The 14,203-nt window shown below is 35.7% G+C and overlaps 1 protein-coding gene across 1 annotated transcript in view; it reads right to left on the bottom strand.

The window, feature by feature from the left end:
* LOC107190853 (dipeptidase 1-like) overlaps window positions 1-14,203 on the bottom strand; it is a 201,346-nt gene that overhangs the window by 153,299 nt on the left and 33,844 nt on the right. The window lies entirely within an intron of this gene.

Raw genomic sequence — 14,203 nt, 5'->3', positions numbered from 1 at the left:
TGGCAGTTAAGGGGTTAAGCATTTTAACAATTGTGTCGAATTAAACTGAAAACCACAGCCTGCTGATTAAGGGATAGCTTTAAAGTCAAAGTAGTTTATACAAGGTGGTTACTGATCGTACATACATCTGACCAAAGGGTGATTCTGAATGTCTTGGTGGGAAAATAATTTAAAGGTTTAGAATATAATTCTTCCATCGAATATACCCTTTTAAATTGCATTTGCACATACACTAATTGTAAGAAGTTGCATTTGATTAACAGGCACTTAAACTGAGTGGCCCACAATACCCCATATAGCCAACAAAAAATGATGGTAAAAAGTGGTCAAATTTATGGTTCATTCGACACCTAAAGTATTAATGAGACATTATTCTATATGGTCCAAGGAATTAGCCAAGTATAATTATTTACCGGCAACGTGATTAATATTTTAGGTATTGAAAGAAATATTAATTTGGTAAGTTTTTACCATCCTCCTTTCGAAATAATTTATCTCGAAAACAAGACGCTCATAAAGAGTTTCCCTTGTCGGTCGAATCACCAATAATGGATTACGCTGCATATTATGAATGATAATTGTATTGCAAAATCGTAGATTTTTTATTAATCGTGAGTTTACTGACTGTATTTACAATTATCTTTTCGTGCCTTGCATTAGGTAATATTTAACTCTAAAGTTAAACCCTAATCTGTTTACACGAAAACAGTAAAAATTAATTATCGAAACAAAAGATTTTTGTGGAAAACAAAATAATTTTGTTTGGTACTATCTATGGAACTTTTATGAAGGTTCGTAAAATTTTATGTCCCGTCGGGCAGGAACATTCTATAACGTAGAGTAACAGTGGCATTATTCCCGCAGACATTATTGCAGTCGCAATTCCTTACTCTTGTCAGTCCACATTCATACATCGTAAGAGCAGTTAATCACCGTGACTTTAATTTTGGTGTTATCACATGCAGCTTTTTTTCTACAACCATCCAGAGGGATCCAAGTTGTCGCGTGTAATAAATTATGCTTCACGCTTTGTCTCTACGTCCGATTGTTTCCCTTTTTCCCTTCGCTCCTGCTAACTGAACCCCGTCGAGACTGTTTCTTGCAGTTTCGCTTTTATTTTACTCCACTTTAGGGAGTACTTACTACAACTTTCCACAATTCTTTACACCTTCGTCATCGTTACCAGCCGGCTGGTTTTTACTAACGAAACTCCTGACTGTTCTATCCATCTCGAAACCACTGAAAACAGTTCGTTTTACTAGCAGCGACGATTACTCGTCAAGACGAAAACACGTTCCATGTCAACGAAAATCATTGAATATTAATTTAATCCGTTATAATTAATTTTGTTACAGTGACGGCTACTTATTAATATATTAAAACAATATGATGTTTAATCTGAAGAAAACTTAATGTAAATAAAATATGGTATTACCTCCCTATTGTAGTACCGCTCGCGATTGGAAATGCGATTGTAAAAGACCAGTAGTTCCGAATCTAATTGTTTGATTGGCCGATGTTTGCTTTCTGTCTTCTCCTTATCTTTTGTCGTTGACAAGGTTAAAGTATGAACCGACTAGTATCAATTAATACTATGATTTGGGAGGTATGCTGACATAATTACACAGAGGTCCAATATTATTAACTTCTGTAAATGAATTGCTATATGTACGAGGGGTGTTTCCAATGTTCTGGGAATTGCGATCTGCCTGAATAATGCAGGGGTAATGGCTAATGATTTCAGGTACAGACAAGCCCTGATAGGTTTTCCCACCGATGATATTCAATGCCGACCAGAATGATTTAGCTGCTTGGCGAATAGAGATGTATTTTTAAGTGTTAATTTTGTAACTATGGAGGAAGTGGTAAGCTCTAAAAGAGCCATTATTTTCTGAAGAGTTCGTTTCAAACGAATTGCGCTGGGAATTACTCTCACGTCAACTTTATTCGCCTGATCAGACACCGAGCAACTATCAACTGTTGCCAAAATTGAAAAAACCTCTACATTGTGGGCGATTTCAAGATTTAAATAACTCAATGAAGTGATGCTTAGGAAGTTTTTTCAGATGGTCTAAAAAACCGCGCTGGGACAAATGATAAGCGGAAATTATATTGAAAAATTACAATGTAATATGGACGAAAATTAATCAAATAAACAATTTATGACGCAATTCCCAGATCTTCGGAAACACCTCTCGTAAATCAATGGAAAAAGCATTGTCCAGAAGTATTTCACATAAGCAACAGTAGTCGAGAAAACCGACTTCGAAAATTTATCTGACACAAATGCATTCATATTTACAAACTGTTGAAATGGTACTTGATAATTTGATACATATTCAATTTCACATTTTGGAAAAGACAAGTTTATAAAAATGTGACATACACTTTTAATTTAATTTTGTCTGTGAATCACCTTCCGTTTGGTTTCACAATTTTCGGTACACTCTGCACAGCAACTGAAAAACTTGCTACAATTTTCCTAATAATAAATTTTAAGTTTCATACGATTAGTGATATCGAATTATTGTTCAAGTTAAATGATGATATGTCATAATTAGTTCAATAAACCAGCATGGCTCATTCATTTTAGAATGCTCTAATACAAAAGAAAATTTAGTTCTCGTTATTAGAATTTAACTTCAGCTTTCCAATAAATATTAGGACAACTCTTTATTATTTTGACTTACGCTTACCCTGAATGCAATTTTCCATATGGTTCTCTCTGGAAATACGGACCTCCCTTCATTTGCACAACGAACTTGACAGAATCTGTGTGTATGTAATTACGCAAAACGTTTGGAGTGACTCGAATGGAATTGTTCTTGTGTGATAACTCTCGAACGCCGTGTGACACGTGTACCTCTTTATATTGTCTGATCACGAAACACGATATCTACTTTGACAGGCTGGATTCTGGCAACTCAGTTTTGTTCATTGACGTCAGGTCTATCGATTCATTTCCACTGGTTTCTCTTTTAGGAATTCATCTCGAAAATTCATGACTTCATTCTTCTTCATTCAAACGTCACGACCCGAGAACAACTGCCTTTATTTCTGACTTTTACCTTAAATTTCATAAATTTTATACGTCATAAAGAAATAAAGACGCCTTTCGCTGTATCACACACGTATTTAAATATTTTACTAATAATTCAGTACTTTTCTACTAAAATATAAATAGTTTTATAATTAGAGTGTAAGAATATTTACACTTCGCTCTTAACCCTCTCAGTACTCCCGGGGCGTCCGAAGCCGGATCATTTCTGACTCACATCGATAGGTTACTAACACAAAGTCACGGTAGCTTGAGCTCGAGCTTTTTACCAACATTGTAGAAGTTTTGGTAATTATTCACAATATGGGACTCCTCACCGATTCGGTTGACCTTGGAATATGTTGTCAAGGTAAACATTCTGAACAACTTTTCCCTATACATGTAACCGCCGATCGGTCTTAATTTCGGAGGTATTCGCAAAAATATATTCGATCCTGCCTACCGTGTATTGTTCTGTATGGGTAATTATATAGAAATAAGACAATCTCGTGTATCACCTTGACCTTGACTATGTTGTCAAGGTCATCATCCTGAGTGACCTTGACCTTGAAAAAATTGGCAATATGCAATATTTAAGGGAAGATACATATTTGAAAGAGCGATCGGAATTTGTCTAAGATTAGATTCGCTAAGGATAAACTTATTCAAATCACCTCACGAGTCTCCCGTTTCGGAGTTCTCTAACATTTTTGTTACACCCTGTATAAATTGGTGACCACTAATAATAATAACAGGTACTTTTGTATCACTTAATAATATTGCTATACGAACTTATGTGATAAGTGTGCAGGCGCGTATAATGTACGAAAGCTTTGGTCGATATTTAACGCAATCTGATGTTCGGTGTCAACATTCATTGGTTTTTTTCACTAAAATACATATATATACAAGGATTGTAAGGTGATGATCAGGTCTAGAATTTTACAAATAACTTAATTACATTTTTGTTTTATCGTATTCTTGTGAAAACTTTACTGCACCTTTTTTTTTATTTCATATAGAGAATCACCTTTTTTTTGGGTTGTACCAATGGCTACAGGACACCCTGTATTACTTCTTCCACGAATAGAACAGATTCGATCAATGAGAACTAAAAAATAATAGATACTTCTACACCTTCACAAGTTTAACAAAAATTATGCATTAAGTAAGAATTAATTATAAATTATGTTTAACGCGAATCAATTTCAAACAGAGAAAAAGAAGTTAGGTATTTATAGATCAAGCTAAAATATTTATACATACTTCGTAATTCTAGCTTTGAATTATAAAATATAGAATATTTAATTACCATATTGAATCCACCAGTTCATATTACGTCTGTCTGAATTTCTATAGACGAATAGAAAATTGGAACTCATCAAACTTCCATGCACCTCATTTCGTTAAACACTGCACGATTAATTCAGTGTTCGTATAAGCCTCCTCGTCATCGAAGAATTTTCAGATAACGAGGCGTTCAAGCGAACGGTGTCAAGATGCCCGTTTAATCTCTGCTCCTCTCCCGCCCCGCGGCGCCGACGATTAGTCGGTAAGTTCGTCATCCATCGCGATAAACAACTAAAACGAGAATTGTTCGGTTGGAAGCTGTTAGGTGGGGGGGGGGGGGGGGGGAGTGGATTCACGCATAGTTCTTCCTTCTCCTCGCATCAGAACGTTGTAATTGCATCCAGCCGTGGCATTTTCCAGTCAGTTTCTGGGCTCGTAAGCTAATTAAAACTTGGTCAAAGCGTGTAGAAAGCGAGGACGGGGTGGGAAGAGGGTGGGAGATGAAGGATAGGAAGAGAGAGAAAAACCGGTCGGTCGAATGAAGTGAGCAAAGAGCGGCACAAAATTGCCACCGGTGGCTAATGAAATTGACGGGAACGGCGTCGATTTTGAAAGATTCGATTAGTGCCCACAATAGCCACCTTTTACTTCTTGAAGCATCCCTTTGCCGTTCGATCATTTCCGAACGCCTTACCAATCGTCCCTTCCCATCGCCCGACGAAAAAGGTGTATTCTTCTTTTCCGTCTCATCAGCGACAAAACCTTCTGCTCGTTTTCTCTTGCGCGCGTTTCTCACCTTGGAGCCGAATATTTAGATCGTTCCTGTCTAGCAAGCGAAAAAACGCAACTCGATGCTGCCAGACGCGCGGCGAGTGGAAAGTCCGAAGGGTGGTTGCAGAGCCTGCAGCTAGGGATGCGAACAAAAGGCGTAACCCTCTGCACCTCGAAGGCAGTCGCTTAGAAAGACAGAAAGGCTGCTAGGGACATGGTTGCTGGGGGGAGGGAGAGAATGGAATAGATTTCTCGGTAGCCGTCAGTTGGGTAGCTAGAGAATGAGTCGTCTTTCGAAATTTTTCTTCCCCCACGTACGCGTTGCTGGAGCAATGTTGTTGATACGTGTTGCAGCGAGAAATTGCAAAAATAGGTAGCGTTAGGGTATGTTTTTACAGATTACAGAATTTAATGGAGCCGTTCCTTTTACACCTTTCAACAAGCTGGTAGGAATAAAAGAAGTAATTTGAAGTATTCGGTTGGTGCAGGTGAAGTTAAAATAATTATAGTTGATGGTAGTCAGGTAGTAAATGCAGTGGTACTTAACCCTTTGGTGCACGGTTCTTTCACAACGTAATGCCGCTTGCTAGAGTTAATTCGGGTGTGCGCGTTAAGGGGTTAAAGAGGTTGGGTCCAGCTGGCAACAGAGTGTTATGAGGTAGGCGAACGATACCTAACTCAGACAGTGGTCTAAGCTGTTCATAGCATCCCCATTTAAGTTAGTTTTCCTTTCACAATTGTCTTTAAATTTTTTGAAATAATAATGATGATGGTTAGGTAGAAAATCCGAGCTGAGCCTGCCTTAACAGAGTACCAACTTCTTTCAACTTAGTAATTATTGATATTTTTTAGACAGAATGATGAATTCCTCGTTATCGCAGTATTTTCGCTAACTGAAAGACCACATTGCTCATGCACGATGTCCTGGATTTTAGACAAATTCAATAAGAATTTGTAAAGAATAAACAATTATGCTTCGTCTGAAAAAATGAGGACGTCAAAAATGTACATAATATCAAATTAGTTTCTATGAAAGTCTACAGAAACATTTCAAATGAATATAAATTCGGATAAAATGTAAAGAAAATCGGAAGTGTATTAATTTATATGCTAATTTCTTCTAAAAGATAGAGATGAAGGATAGAAAATAAGTTACCATTTACATCTAATACTTCGTGGCAGGAATACAGGAAGTTTTTCCGATTAAAAGCCATACATTGTCACTTTGTGATGCCTACATACATACAGTAGGTGTAAATAGTATTCGTACACCCTTTAAAACGGAACAACTCTTTTAAAATTGGTCCAAATGACGAGTTTTTTTGTGAAGTTAGAGACATTAATTTACTAAATGATGTGAAAAAAAATTGGAAAAAGATGCAATTGGTCCGAATCGCAATGAAAATATTAAAGGTCGTGTTTTACAACTTTTTAATCTGAGGCTATAATGAAAATTTAATAAATACATATGGAAGATTTATGTTAGTTATATACATGTTGAAAATTTCATCAAAATCGGTTAACGTTGCTACGAGATACAAACGATTAAAAATGTTGAAAATCGCAGTTTTTCCCGACTTTCGATCTACAACAAAATCTAACAATTCTCACATGTTTTGATGTCTGTCGCTCGTTTCTGTATTAACCGATTTCAATGAAAGTTTCAGTATGTACATAACTAATATAAATCTTCGATATGTATTTATTAAATTTTCATTATAGGCTCAGATTAAAAAGTTGTAAAACACGACCTTTAATATTTTCTTCGCGATTCGGACCAATTGCAACTTTTTCAAATTTTTGTTCCACATCATTTAGTAAATTAATGTCTCTAACTTCACAAAAAAACTCGTCATTTGGACCAATTTTAAAAGAGTTGTTCCGTTTTAAAGGGTGTACGAATACTATTTACACTCACTGTACATCCACGTAAATATAACCAATTAGCAACTAAGTCGTCGTCATCAATCACCTTGAAAAATGTCAAAGAAGAAACATAAGCCGTACAACATTTTTGTTTGAACTTCTGTAAGGCATTATTTTTCTTTTCGAACACGGACGACAGTTTCTGCATGAAACAGGTCAACTGCTGCAACGATATTTTGGCCAGAGTGAAATTTTTCCTATAACTTCTCATCAATGGCACAGAAGGCATCGGATGAGCGATGGGAGCGACATAATACAATGAAATATGATGGCAATCAATGTTATCAAAAAGTTCAATAAATCCGGGGTTACATCTGAGAATTTCGGATTCATGGCTATTTGGACAGTGTGCTCTATGATAGCGACGGCAGAATGTTCAAGCGTCGTTCCGTTTTGCGACGGATATTGGATTCCCTCTGTTTCCGCGTGTTGGTTTTGAATTGGCTCCTTGTTTGTTGACAGCACTGTACGTCTCGAGCTTTTTCCTATTCTTCTATCTCACCAAACACCGGTGACAGAAATGTTCAACATTATTGTGACTGATCTGTTGGCTTTTTAAGACTACGTTTATAATTTCTGGCCTAGTTTTCATTAAAAGTAATATTTTCTTTAGGAATTTCTATAATATGAAACTCCACGAATTATGATTTTTATTAGGTTGTTGCATAATAGATGTGTTGAGACTGCAATTTCTCAATGAGTGTAACTTCTCTTACAAGGGAAGGCACGGAAGTGTCCACCTCCGATTTTAACACGTTCCGTGCCACAGTGAAAAAGGCCGTACGTAGCCAGACAATTTTTATGTCGTTCTTCAAGTCATAAATTACCGAAAATGTGTGTCTTTTGTTAATAGAGGCTGTTGGTCTTGTTTTAAACTACAGTTCAACATTAAGACGTTCCGTGCCATATGTACCACCGATAGTACATGTTAAATTTCCCATTCAGGCTGCGTGTACCAACGGTGGTACATGTGGCACGGAACGTGTTAATGAAACTTTGTATGTCTGTTAAGCAGTAAAAAATAAGGGATAGGTATTTTTTTTATTGGCTGAGTCGAGACTTTAAGGGGTGAAACCAACCCTCGAAGTTTCGACCCGAAAGTACTATCTCGAAAACCAGAGAAGATACATGAAAACTTCTAATGGACGAGGTTTGCGATTTTTTATCAATAGAATAATATGGTGCTAACAAATTGTCCAAAATATAATTTGTTTATAACAAAAAAAATTCGGATCGAAACTTCGAGGGGTGGATTCACCCCTTAAAGTCGCATCTCAGCCGATAAAAAAAAATTCGTATCCCTTATTTTTGACTACTTAACAGACATACGAAGTTTCATCAAAATCGGAGGGGGACACTTCCGTGCCTTCCCTTGTTAGAATAAAATTTTGTAATCGGAACACGATCCATCCGAACCTAAACGTTTTTGTCAACGAGTCGTAATCTTAACTTAATTAGGTTAAACGATTTTAAAATGACTGCAATGAAGCGCGCTGAAAAATGCCATTCAATATTTCAATAATTCATACAAATATCAGTATATGTATTATAAATTTTGAACAATACTCGTTATACGATAAAAAAAACGTATAATCTGTGCCACCCTTTTGTATTAAAAATTTAACCATGTCATTGTCAATATTTATGAACACTAACACGAACAGAAACAATCAGTAACAATCACTAATGTCACGATATCCAAGTCGTACTTAATCCTACACGTATCTGACCAATCTTCAAACTCGATTTTCTCGAAAACGAATCCTGACGGAAAAATATCACACTATATTTTATTCTTATTTCTTCAGATAGAATTACTGCCTTACCAGTTATATTACGGTTACTGACTCACCCTGTATAAGTGTCCACATACTTCTGGACGCTAATATACTCTTTTATTACCTGGACGTGAAGTACCCCCACCCCTACTTCCACCCCCACACGGTTGTCCATGTAACAAAAAAGACCTCTGTATTCCAACAGTCAAATACATAAAGTATGCCGTAAGTGCAGAATGGTCGGATACATCTGTGAGTAATTGCATGAACAATAATTGAAAACATCGTCTTTTCCAATTTCTCGAATATTAATCAAAAAACGCGTGGAAGTTAGTGATTTCAGGGCATTTAGCTTATCGTGAGTACATCGATAGTATTTGATCAGTCAATCTATTACGTGTTTACCGAACCAAGTAACGACGTCCATATCGATTTGCTGCGTACAGTGGCTTGTTTGGGCTTATTAAGCCGCGGTGTTAACTTAAGCGACGATATACACGTGTTTCGTCGTTCGACCCTCGTTTCGTCGCGACTGCATATATTAGTTCTGCCAGGTCGCGGCGCGTCGAGTGCTGTTTGAGTAAGCTCGGGGTTGGCGAACGAGGGACGAGACGGCCGAGGGCGTTTCCTCGAACGCGTACGAAGGAATTATCTTCGAAACTCGATGGACCGGATATTAGATGAACTTTGTTCTCGAGTCAAGTGGAAGCTAATCGAAACTTCCGCGCTCTCGACGTCGAAGCTTCTTCTGGTCGCCTTCTCTGGATGGGCTTATTGTTAGCGATGTTTCTATAGATTGAAAGAAACTGGAACGATTTTCGAGTTACGTAGCAATGTGTTACTGTGATATTTTGAAATAGCAGTGTAGACTGAAGGGAATGTAAATTTTTATTACTGTAAATAGAAAGTGCAGTGCTACGAATATACAAGATGTTCAGGTAGTTAGTAGCCAATGTTTTTCTCATAAATGCTAAGTATGTGGAAGATATGTAAGAGGCAAAGGTTTTGTTATCTTTCATGCCAATACAATAGCGTGCTTAAATTTTTGTATGTTTAGAATATTTTACGATAAATCATGTGCAGTAATTTAATTAATGAAATCCTACATTTTGTTTATATCACGTGATAGCTTGTGTCAAGATAAATTCAACCATGTGCGGTAGAATTGCTTCCAAGGTCATACATGGTTAAGAATGAAAGAAGTCGAATATTTTGTACCATTGTGTTTACTAGTATCTTTTGTTGATAAGGGATTATAGAATGTTCAATGCGGCTTCCATATGCAGGAACGCGTTTTTCAGATCTATGAAATACATTTTTGTTGGCTTCCGGCAAGGGTCTCCAAAAAATCCAGATTTATCTTCCTATTGAATTTCTTTTAATGGGGCACTGTTAAATATTTCGTTCACGATATACCTTCCAAAGATGTAAATGATTTACAAAGAAAAATAACGTGAGCATGTGCATCGATTACTGGGATAACATTAGCAGAACCCATTAAAAATATAATTCACAGAGCTGGAAAATGCATTCTTGCATGTAGAAGTCGTATCGAGCATTCTGTGTAGCCTTATCAATCAATAATACTAATAAATACAATGGTACGAAATATTCGAAACATTTCCTTCACTTCTGTACCGTGTATGACATTGAAAACCATTATACCGTACAAGGTTGAATTTGCCTTCACATACAGTGGGTAAAAAAAGTATTCGTACACCCTTTGAAACTGAACAACTCTTTCTAAATTGGACCAAGTGACTTGAGTTTCTTTGCGAACTTAGAAGGATTAGTGTACTAAATGATGTGTTAACAAAAGGTTGAAAAAGTTGCAATTGTTTGAAAAAGTTTTATCTGAGATTGTAATGAAAATTTAACAAATACATTACTTAGATTTGTGTTAGTTAACGTTGTTATGAGATACAAACGGTTAAAAATGTTGAAAATAGCAGTTTTCGCGACTTTTGATCTAAAACTGTAGTTATATCTTAAGATTCATACATTTTTCGATGCCTGTTACTCGTTTCTGTATTAACCAATTTCAATCAAAGTTGCAACATGCATATAACTGATATATATCTTCGCAATGTATTTATTAAATTTTCATTACAGTCTCAGACAAAAAAGTTGTAAAAAACATTATTATTTTCTTTGACATTCTGAAAAGTCGCAAATTTTTCAAATTTTTTTAACACATCATTTAGTACTATTCCTTGTAAGTCCACAAAGAAACTCAAGTCACTTGATCCAATTTTGAAAGTGTTGTTCTGTTTTAAAGGGTGTACGAATACTTTTTTACCCACTGTAAGCTTTATATGATATAAACAGGGATATGTGAAAGTTAACTTTATCTTTTTTGAACTGAACATTACATGTTTTTTCCCCTATGTCAATAGACAACGGAAAGGTAAATTTATCGATTTCCTGCTATCTGATATTGATGTTAATGTAGACCAAATAGCACGTAAAATTCTGGTATACAGGATGAAAGTTATTTAATTATATAATAAAAGTACCTATTTTATATTGTCAGATTCTATGATTTTATACGACATAAATTTTTCATTGCCGTTTCTTGATATATATTCAACTGCAAATAGTGTTTATAATAAGCAGAAACAGTAGAAAAGAAACAGATATCAAATTGCACGCGTAATTAGCTTTTTTTAAATTGAATCTTTACCAAAATGAAGCGTTGATTAAATAAAAACTCACTTGACATTTTCCATTTATATTTACACAAATGATCAGTGATACTGCTACACTCTGTATAATGCAAACCTGTTCTGACAAAGAGCCAGAGATGCAGATACTGCCATATATGCATATACAGGAACCGGTGGAATGAAATAATGAAATAAACTTTGATTTCGAATCAGGTGGGAAACGATATTTCTCGTGTGGGCAAGATTGCTTTGAATTGACGTAATGCAAATTGGAATTTAGTTTTCGCGCACGTGTAGTGCGTGAACACGGTATACAGTATTTATTCAACGGTAATATCGCGACTAATTGAGCTTTTGACAGAGACAGTAGTTTATTATACGGTAGAACGAACGCTTTTGACTTTCACGTGGCTTTACAAATGATTTTCGACTTTGTGTTTACTGTGATTGGACACATGATTGTACATGACGCGTTTTTAACGACCGTGCAAATTTACACGGTTCGATTCCTCGATAATAAATAAATTGATATTGTGGAAACAATTTTTAATATTCATCATTACCCTCCATCATCCTACGCTATTTTTACGAAGTACAAATACAGAAAGATACATCGAATTTAAGCTGGATTAAGCAAAAGTTTGGTAGCTGTTCAGTATAATCGTGAAAAGTCAATACAGATTATTTATTATTGAGATTTGTATACTGTAAGGGCTTATATGTATATGTATATCTATTAGACATGACAAAACCAATTCAAAAGTTACAAAGAGACTTATTCTTATCAAGTTTTCCCCTTATCAAAATGACCACTTTAATTTTAAAAAACTTTCAATCAAATTCTGTCCATTGTATTTATTCATTTCTCAGAATATTCTTCATGTCCATTTTTCCATTCTGCTTTAAAACACTCCCAGAATTGTGTGTCACACACGCAAATAATAGACCACGCACACAAGCAAAATATGACAACATAAAGAATTTTTGGGAATTGTGATTAGAAAGACGATTTTTTGTCTGCAGACTGATCAAAATATGCAATAAACATTTTTACAGGTAGTTACTTTCAACAGATTAACAAAGTATGATTATTTTAACTAAAAAACAAGACTACTTCCACACTTTTGAACTGTAGTGTACATTTAATGTTAATGTTGAAGGATTATTTAAACGATGTTTCTTATATTATAATCACTGTTCCATGCTGTATACAAAATATAGAATAACTGACAATAGTATATTAATAATCAATTATGAAAACTTCAAGTACTGCGCTTATTCTGTACAAAAAGATAGTATGTTCCTCAAAAGTAACAGATTTTTTATGCGCATCTTCGTTTTCAAGAACATCGAATTAGAAAATTCGTTGGGTACGCGCGGTTTGGAATACACTTACAAAGCATGTCTGACTATTACTCTGTATATCTACTTGTAATAAAGTCTGATCATTATCGTATCATTCATTTCTCATCGACCTTAATGCATCGCAATTATCAGTTTATATCATATTATGTTGCACAAGTAGCGATACCACAGCTCGAATACATTATGATAAGTAGAAGTAATCAGTAATAGTCGGACAGAGGACGAGTAAAACAGTACACTCATGCGCACTCGTATCATGGAAATTTTAAAATTCCCTTGTCCTAGAAGTTAATGGTGATATGACAAATTGTTATTCTATGTTTTCGAATTATTTTTACTTGAAAAATTAGTTCGTGTGATTCAGTATTTTTGTTATCATCAGACTTTAAATAATCGGAACCATTATTTAAACTGATATTTATACCTCTTTCCTTCGTATTCAAGAAAGAATGGTGTAACACGACGCATATTAAAAATTAAAATTGTAGTATCGTGATTTTAGCCGTACTCGAAGTTAGTTTTAGGAGAGCGTAGCTATAACAGGAAGAGGGTAATAAAAGAGAAAGCAAGGGTTAGCAGAGACGAAAGCCAGGCCCATCGATGAACCCTCAGCGACGAGCTGCCCACCGATGCGTTGGCGACGGTTTGGCGAGCGAGGTCGTAGTGGGGATAAAGGAAAGCGACGCAAGAGTTTTTCCTTAAAAAGGGGTTTGTGGGCGGAGAGCGGGGTTGTTGTCATTGAGTCGGATTACAGACTTGACGTGTTGTAGAGAGTTGGAAGTCTGAGTTGTTCGTGTAGTCGTTTATTGTCAGTTATAGTCGTAGTTGTATCTAGTTTAAATGTCATTGTTTTAGTATAATCATATTTCTATACACGTAATTTTAGTCACTCGTTTTACTAAATATATTATTTAAATCCAATCCCACAAAATTCTATTTGTTTATTCTATCATATTATGTTATATGCTCCTCAATTGCAAATAAAACAGTCTTCTAATGTAACTAATATATACTATTTAATTGATAGTACCATGCCAAATATTACCATGTTATGAAACAATCCATAAGTGAAGCTCTCAACAATTTTGACGAATCCCAAAACATAACAGAAACAATTTCGTGACAGTAGTTGTACCATCCATTAATCCTCGGGGGGTAAAAATAAGAACGTTAAACCTAAAGTTCTAAATTAGTGAGCACCTATTGAAATAACCATTCAATCATACATCTCTCATAGAATCCCCATACACGTTCCCCATCCCCATACGTCGCTCGACATTCACCGACGAAACGAAATTTTCCCCCTCCTATAATTACTTTCCACGCGTCCGTAACAGCACCCAGTGACTCGAGTGTCTATCGTCAATCAA

Source organism: Dufourea novaeangliae, unplaced genomic scaffold (assembly GCF_001272555.1).
Source record: "Dufourea novaeangliae isolate 0120121106 unplaced genomic scaffold, ASM127255v1 scaffold205, whole genome shotgun sequence".
NCBI classification, from domain to species: Eukaryota; Metazoa; Arthropoda; class Insecta; order Hymenoptera; family Halictidae; genus Dufourea; species Dufourea novaeangliae.
This window is presented reverse-complemented; position numbering and strand designations above follow the sequence as displayed.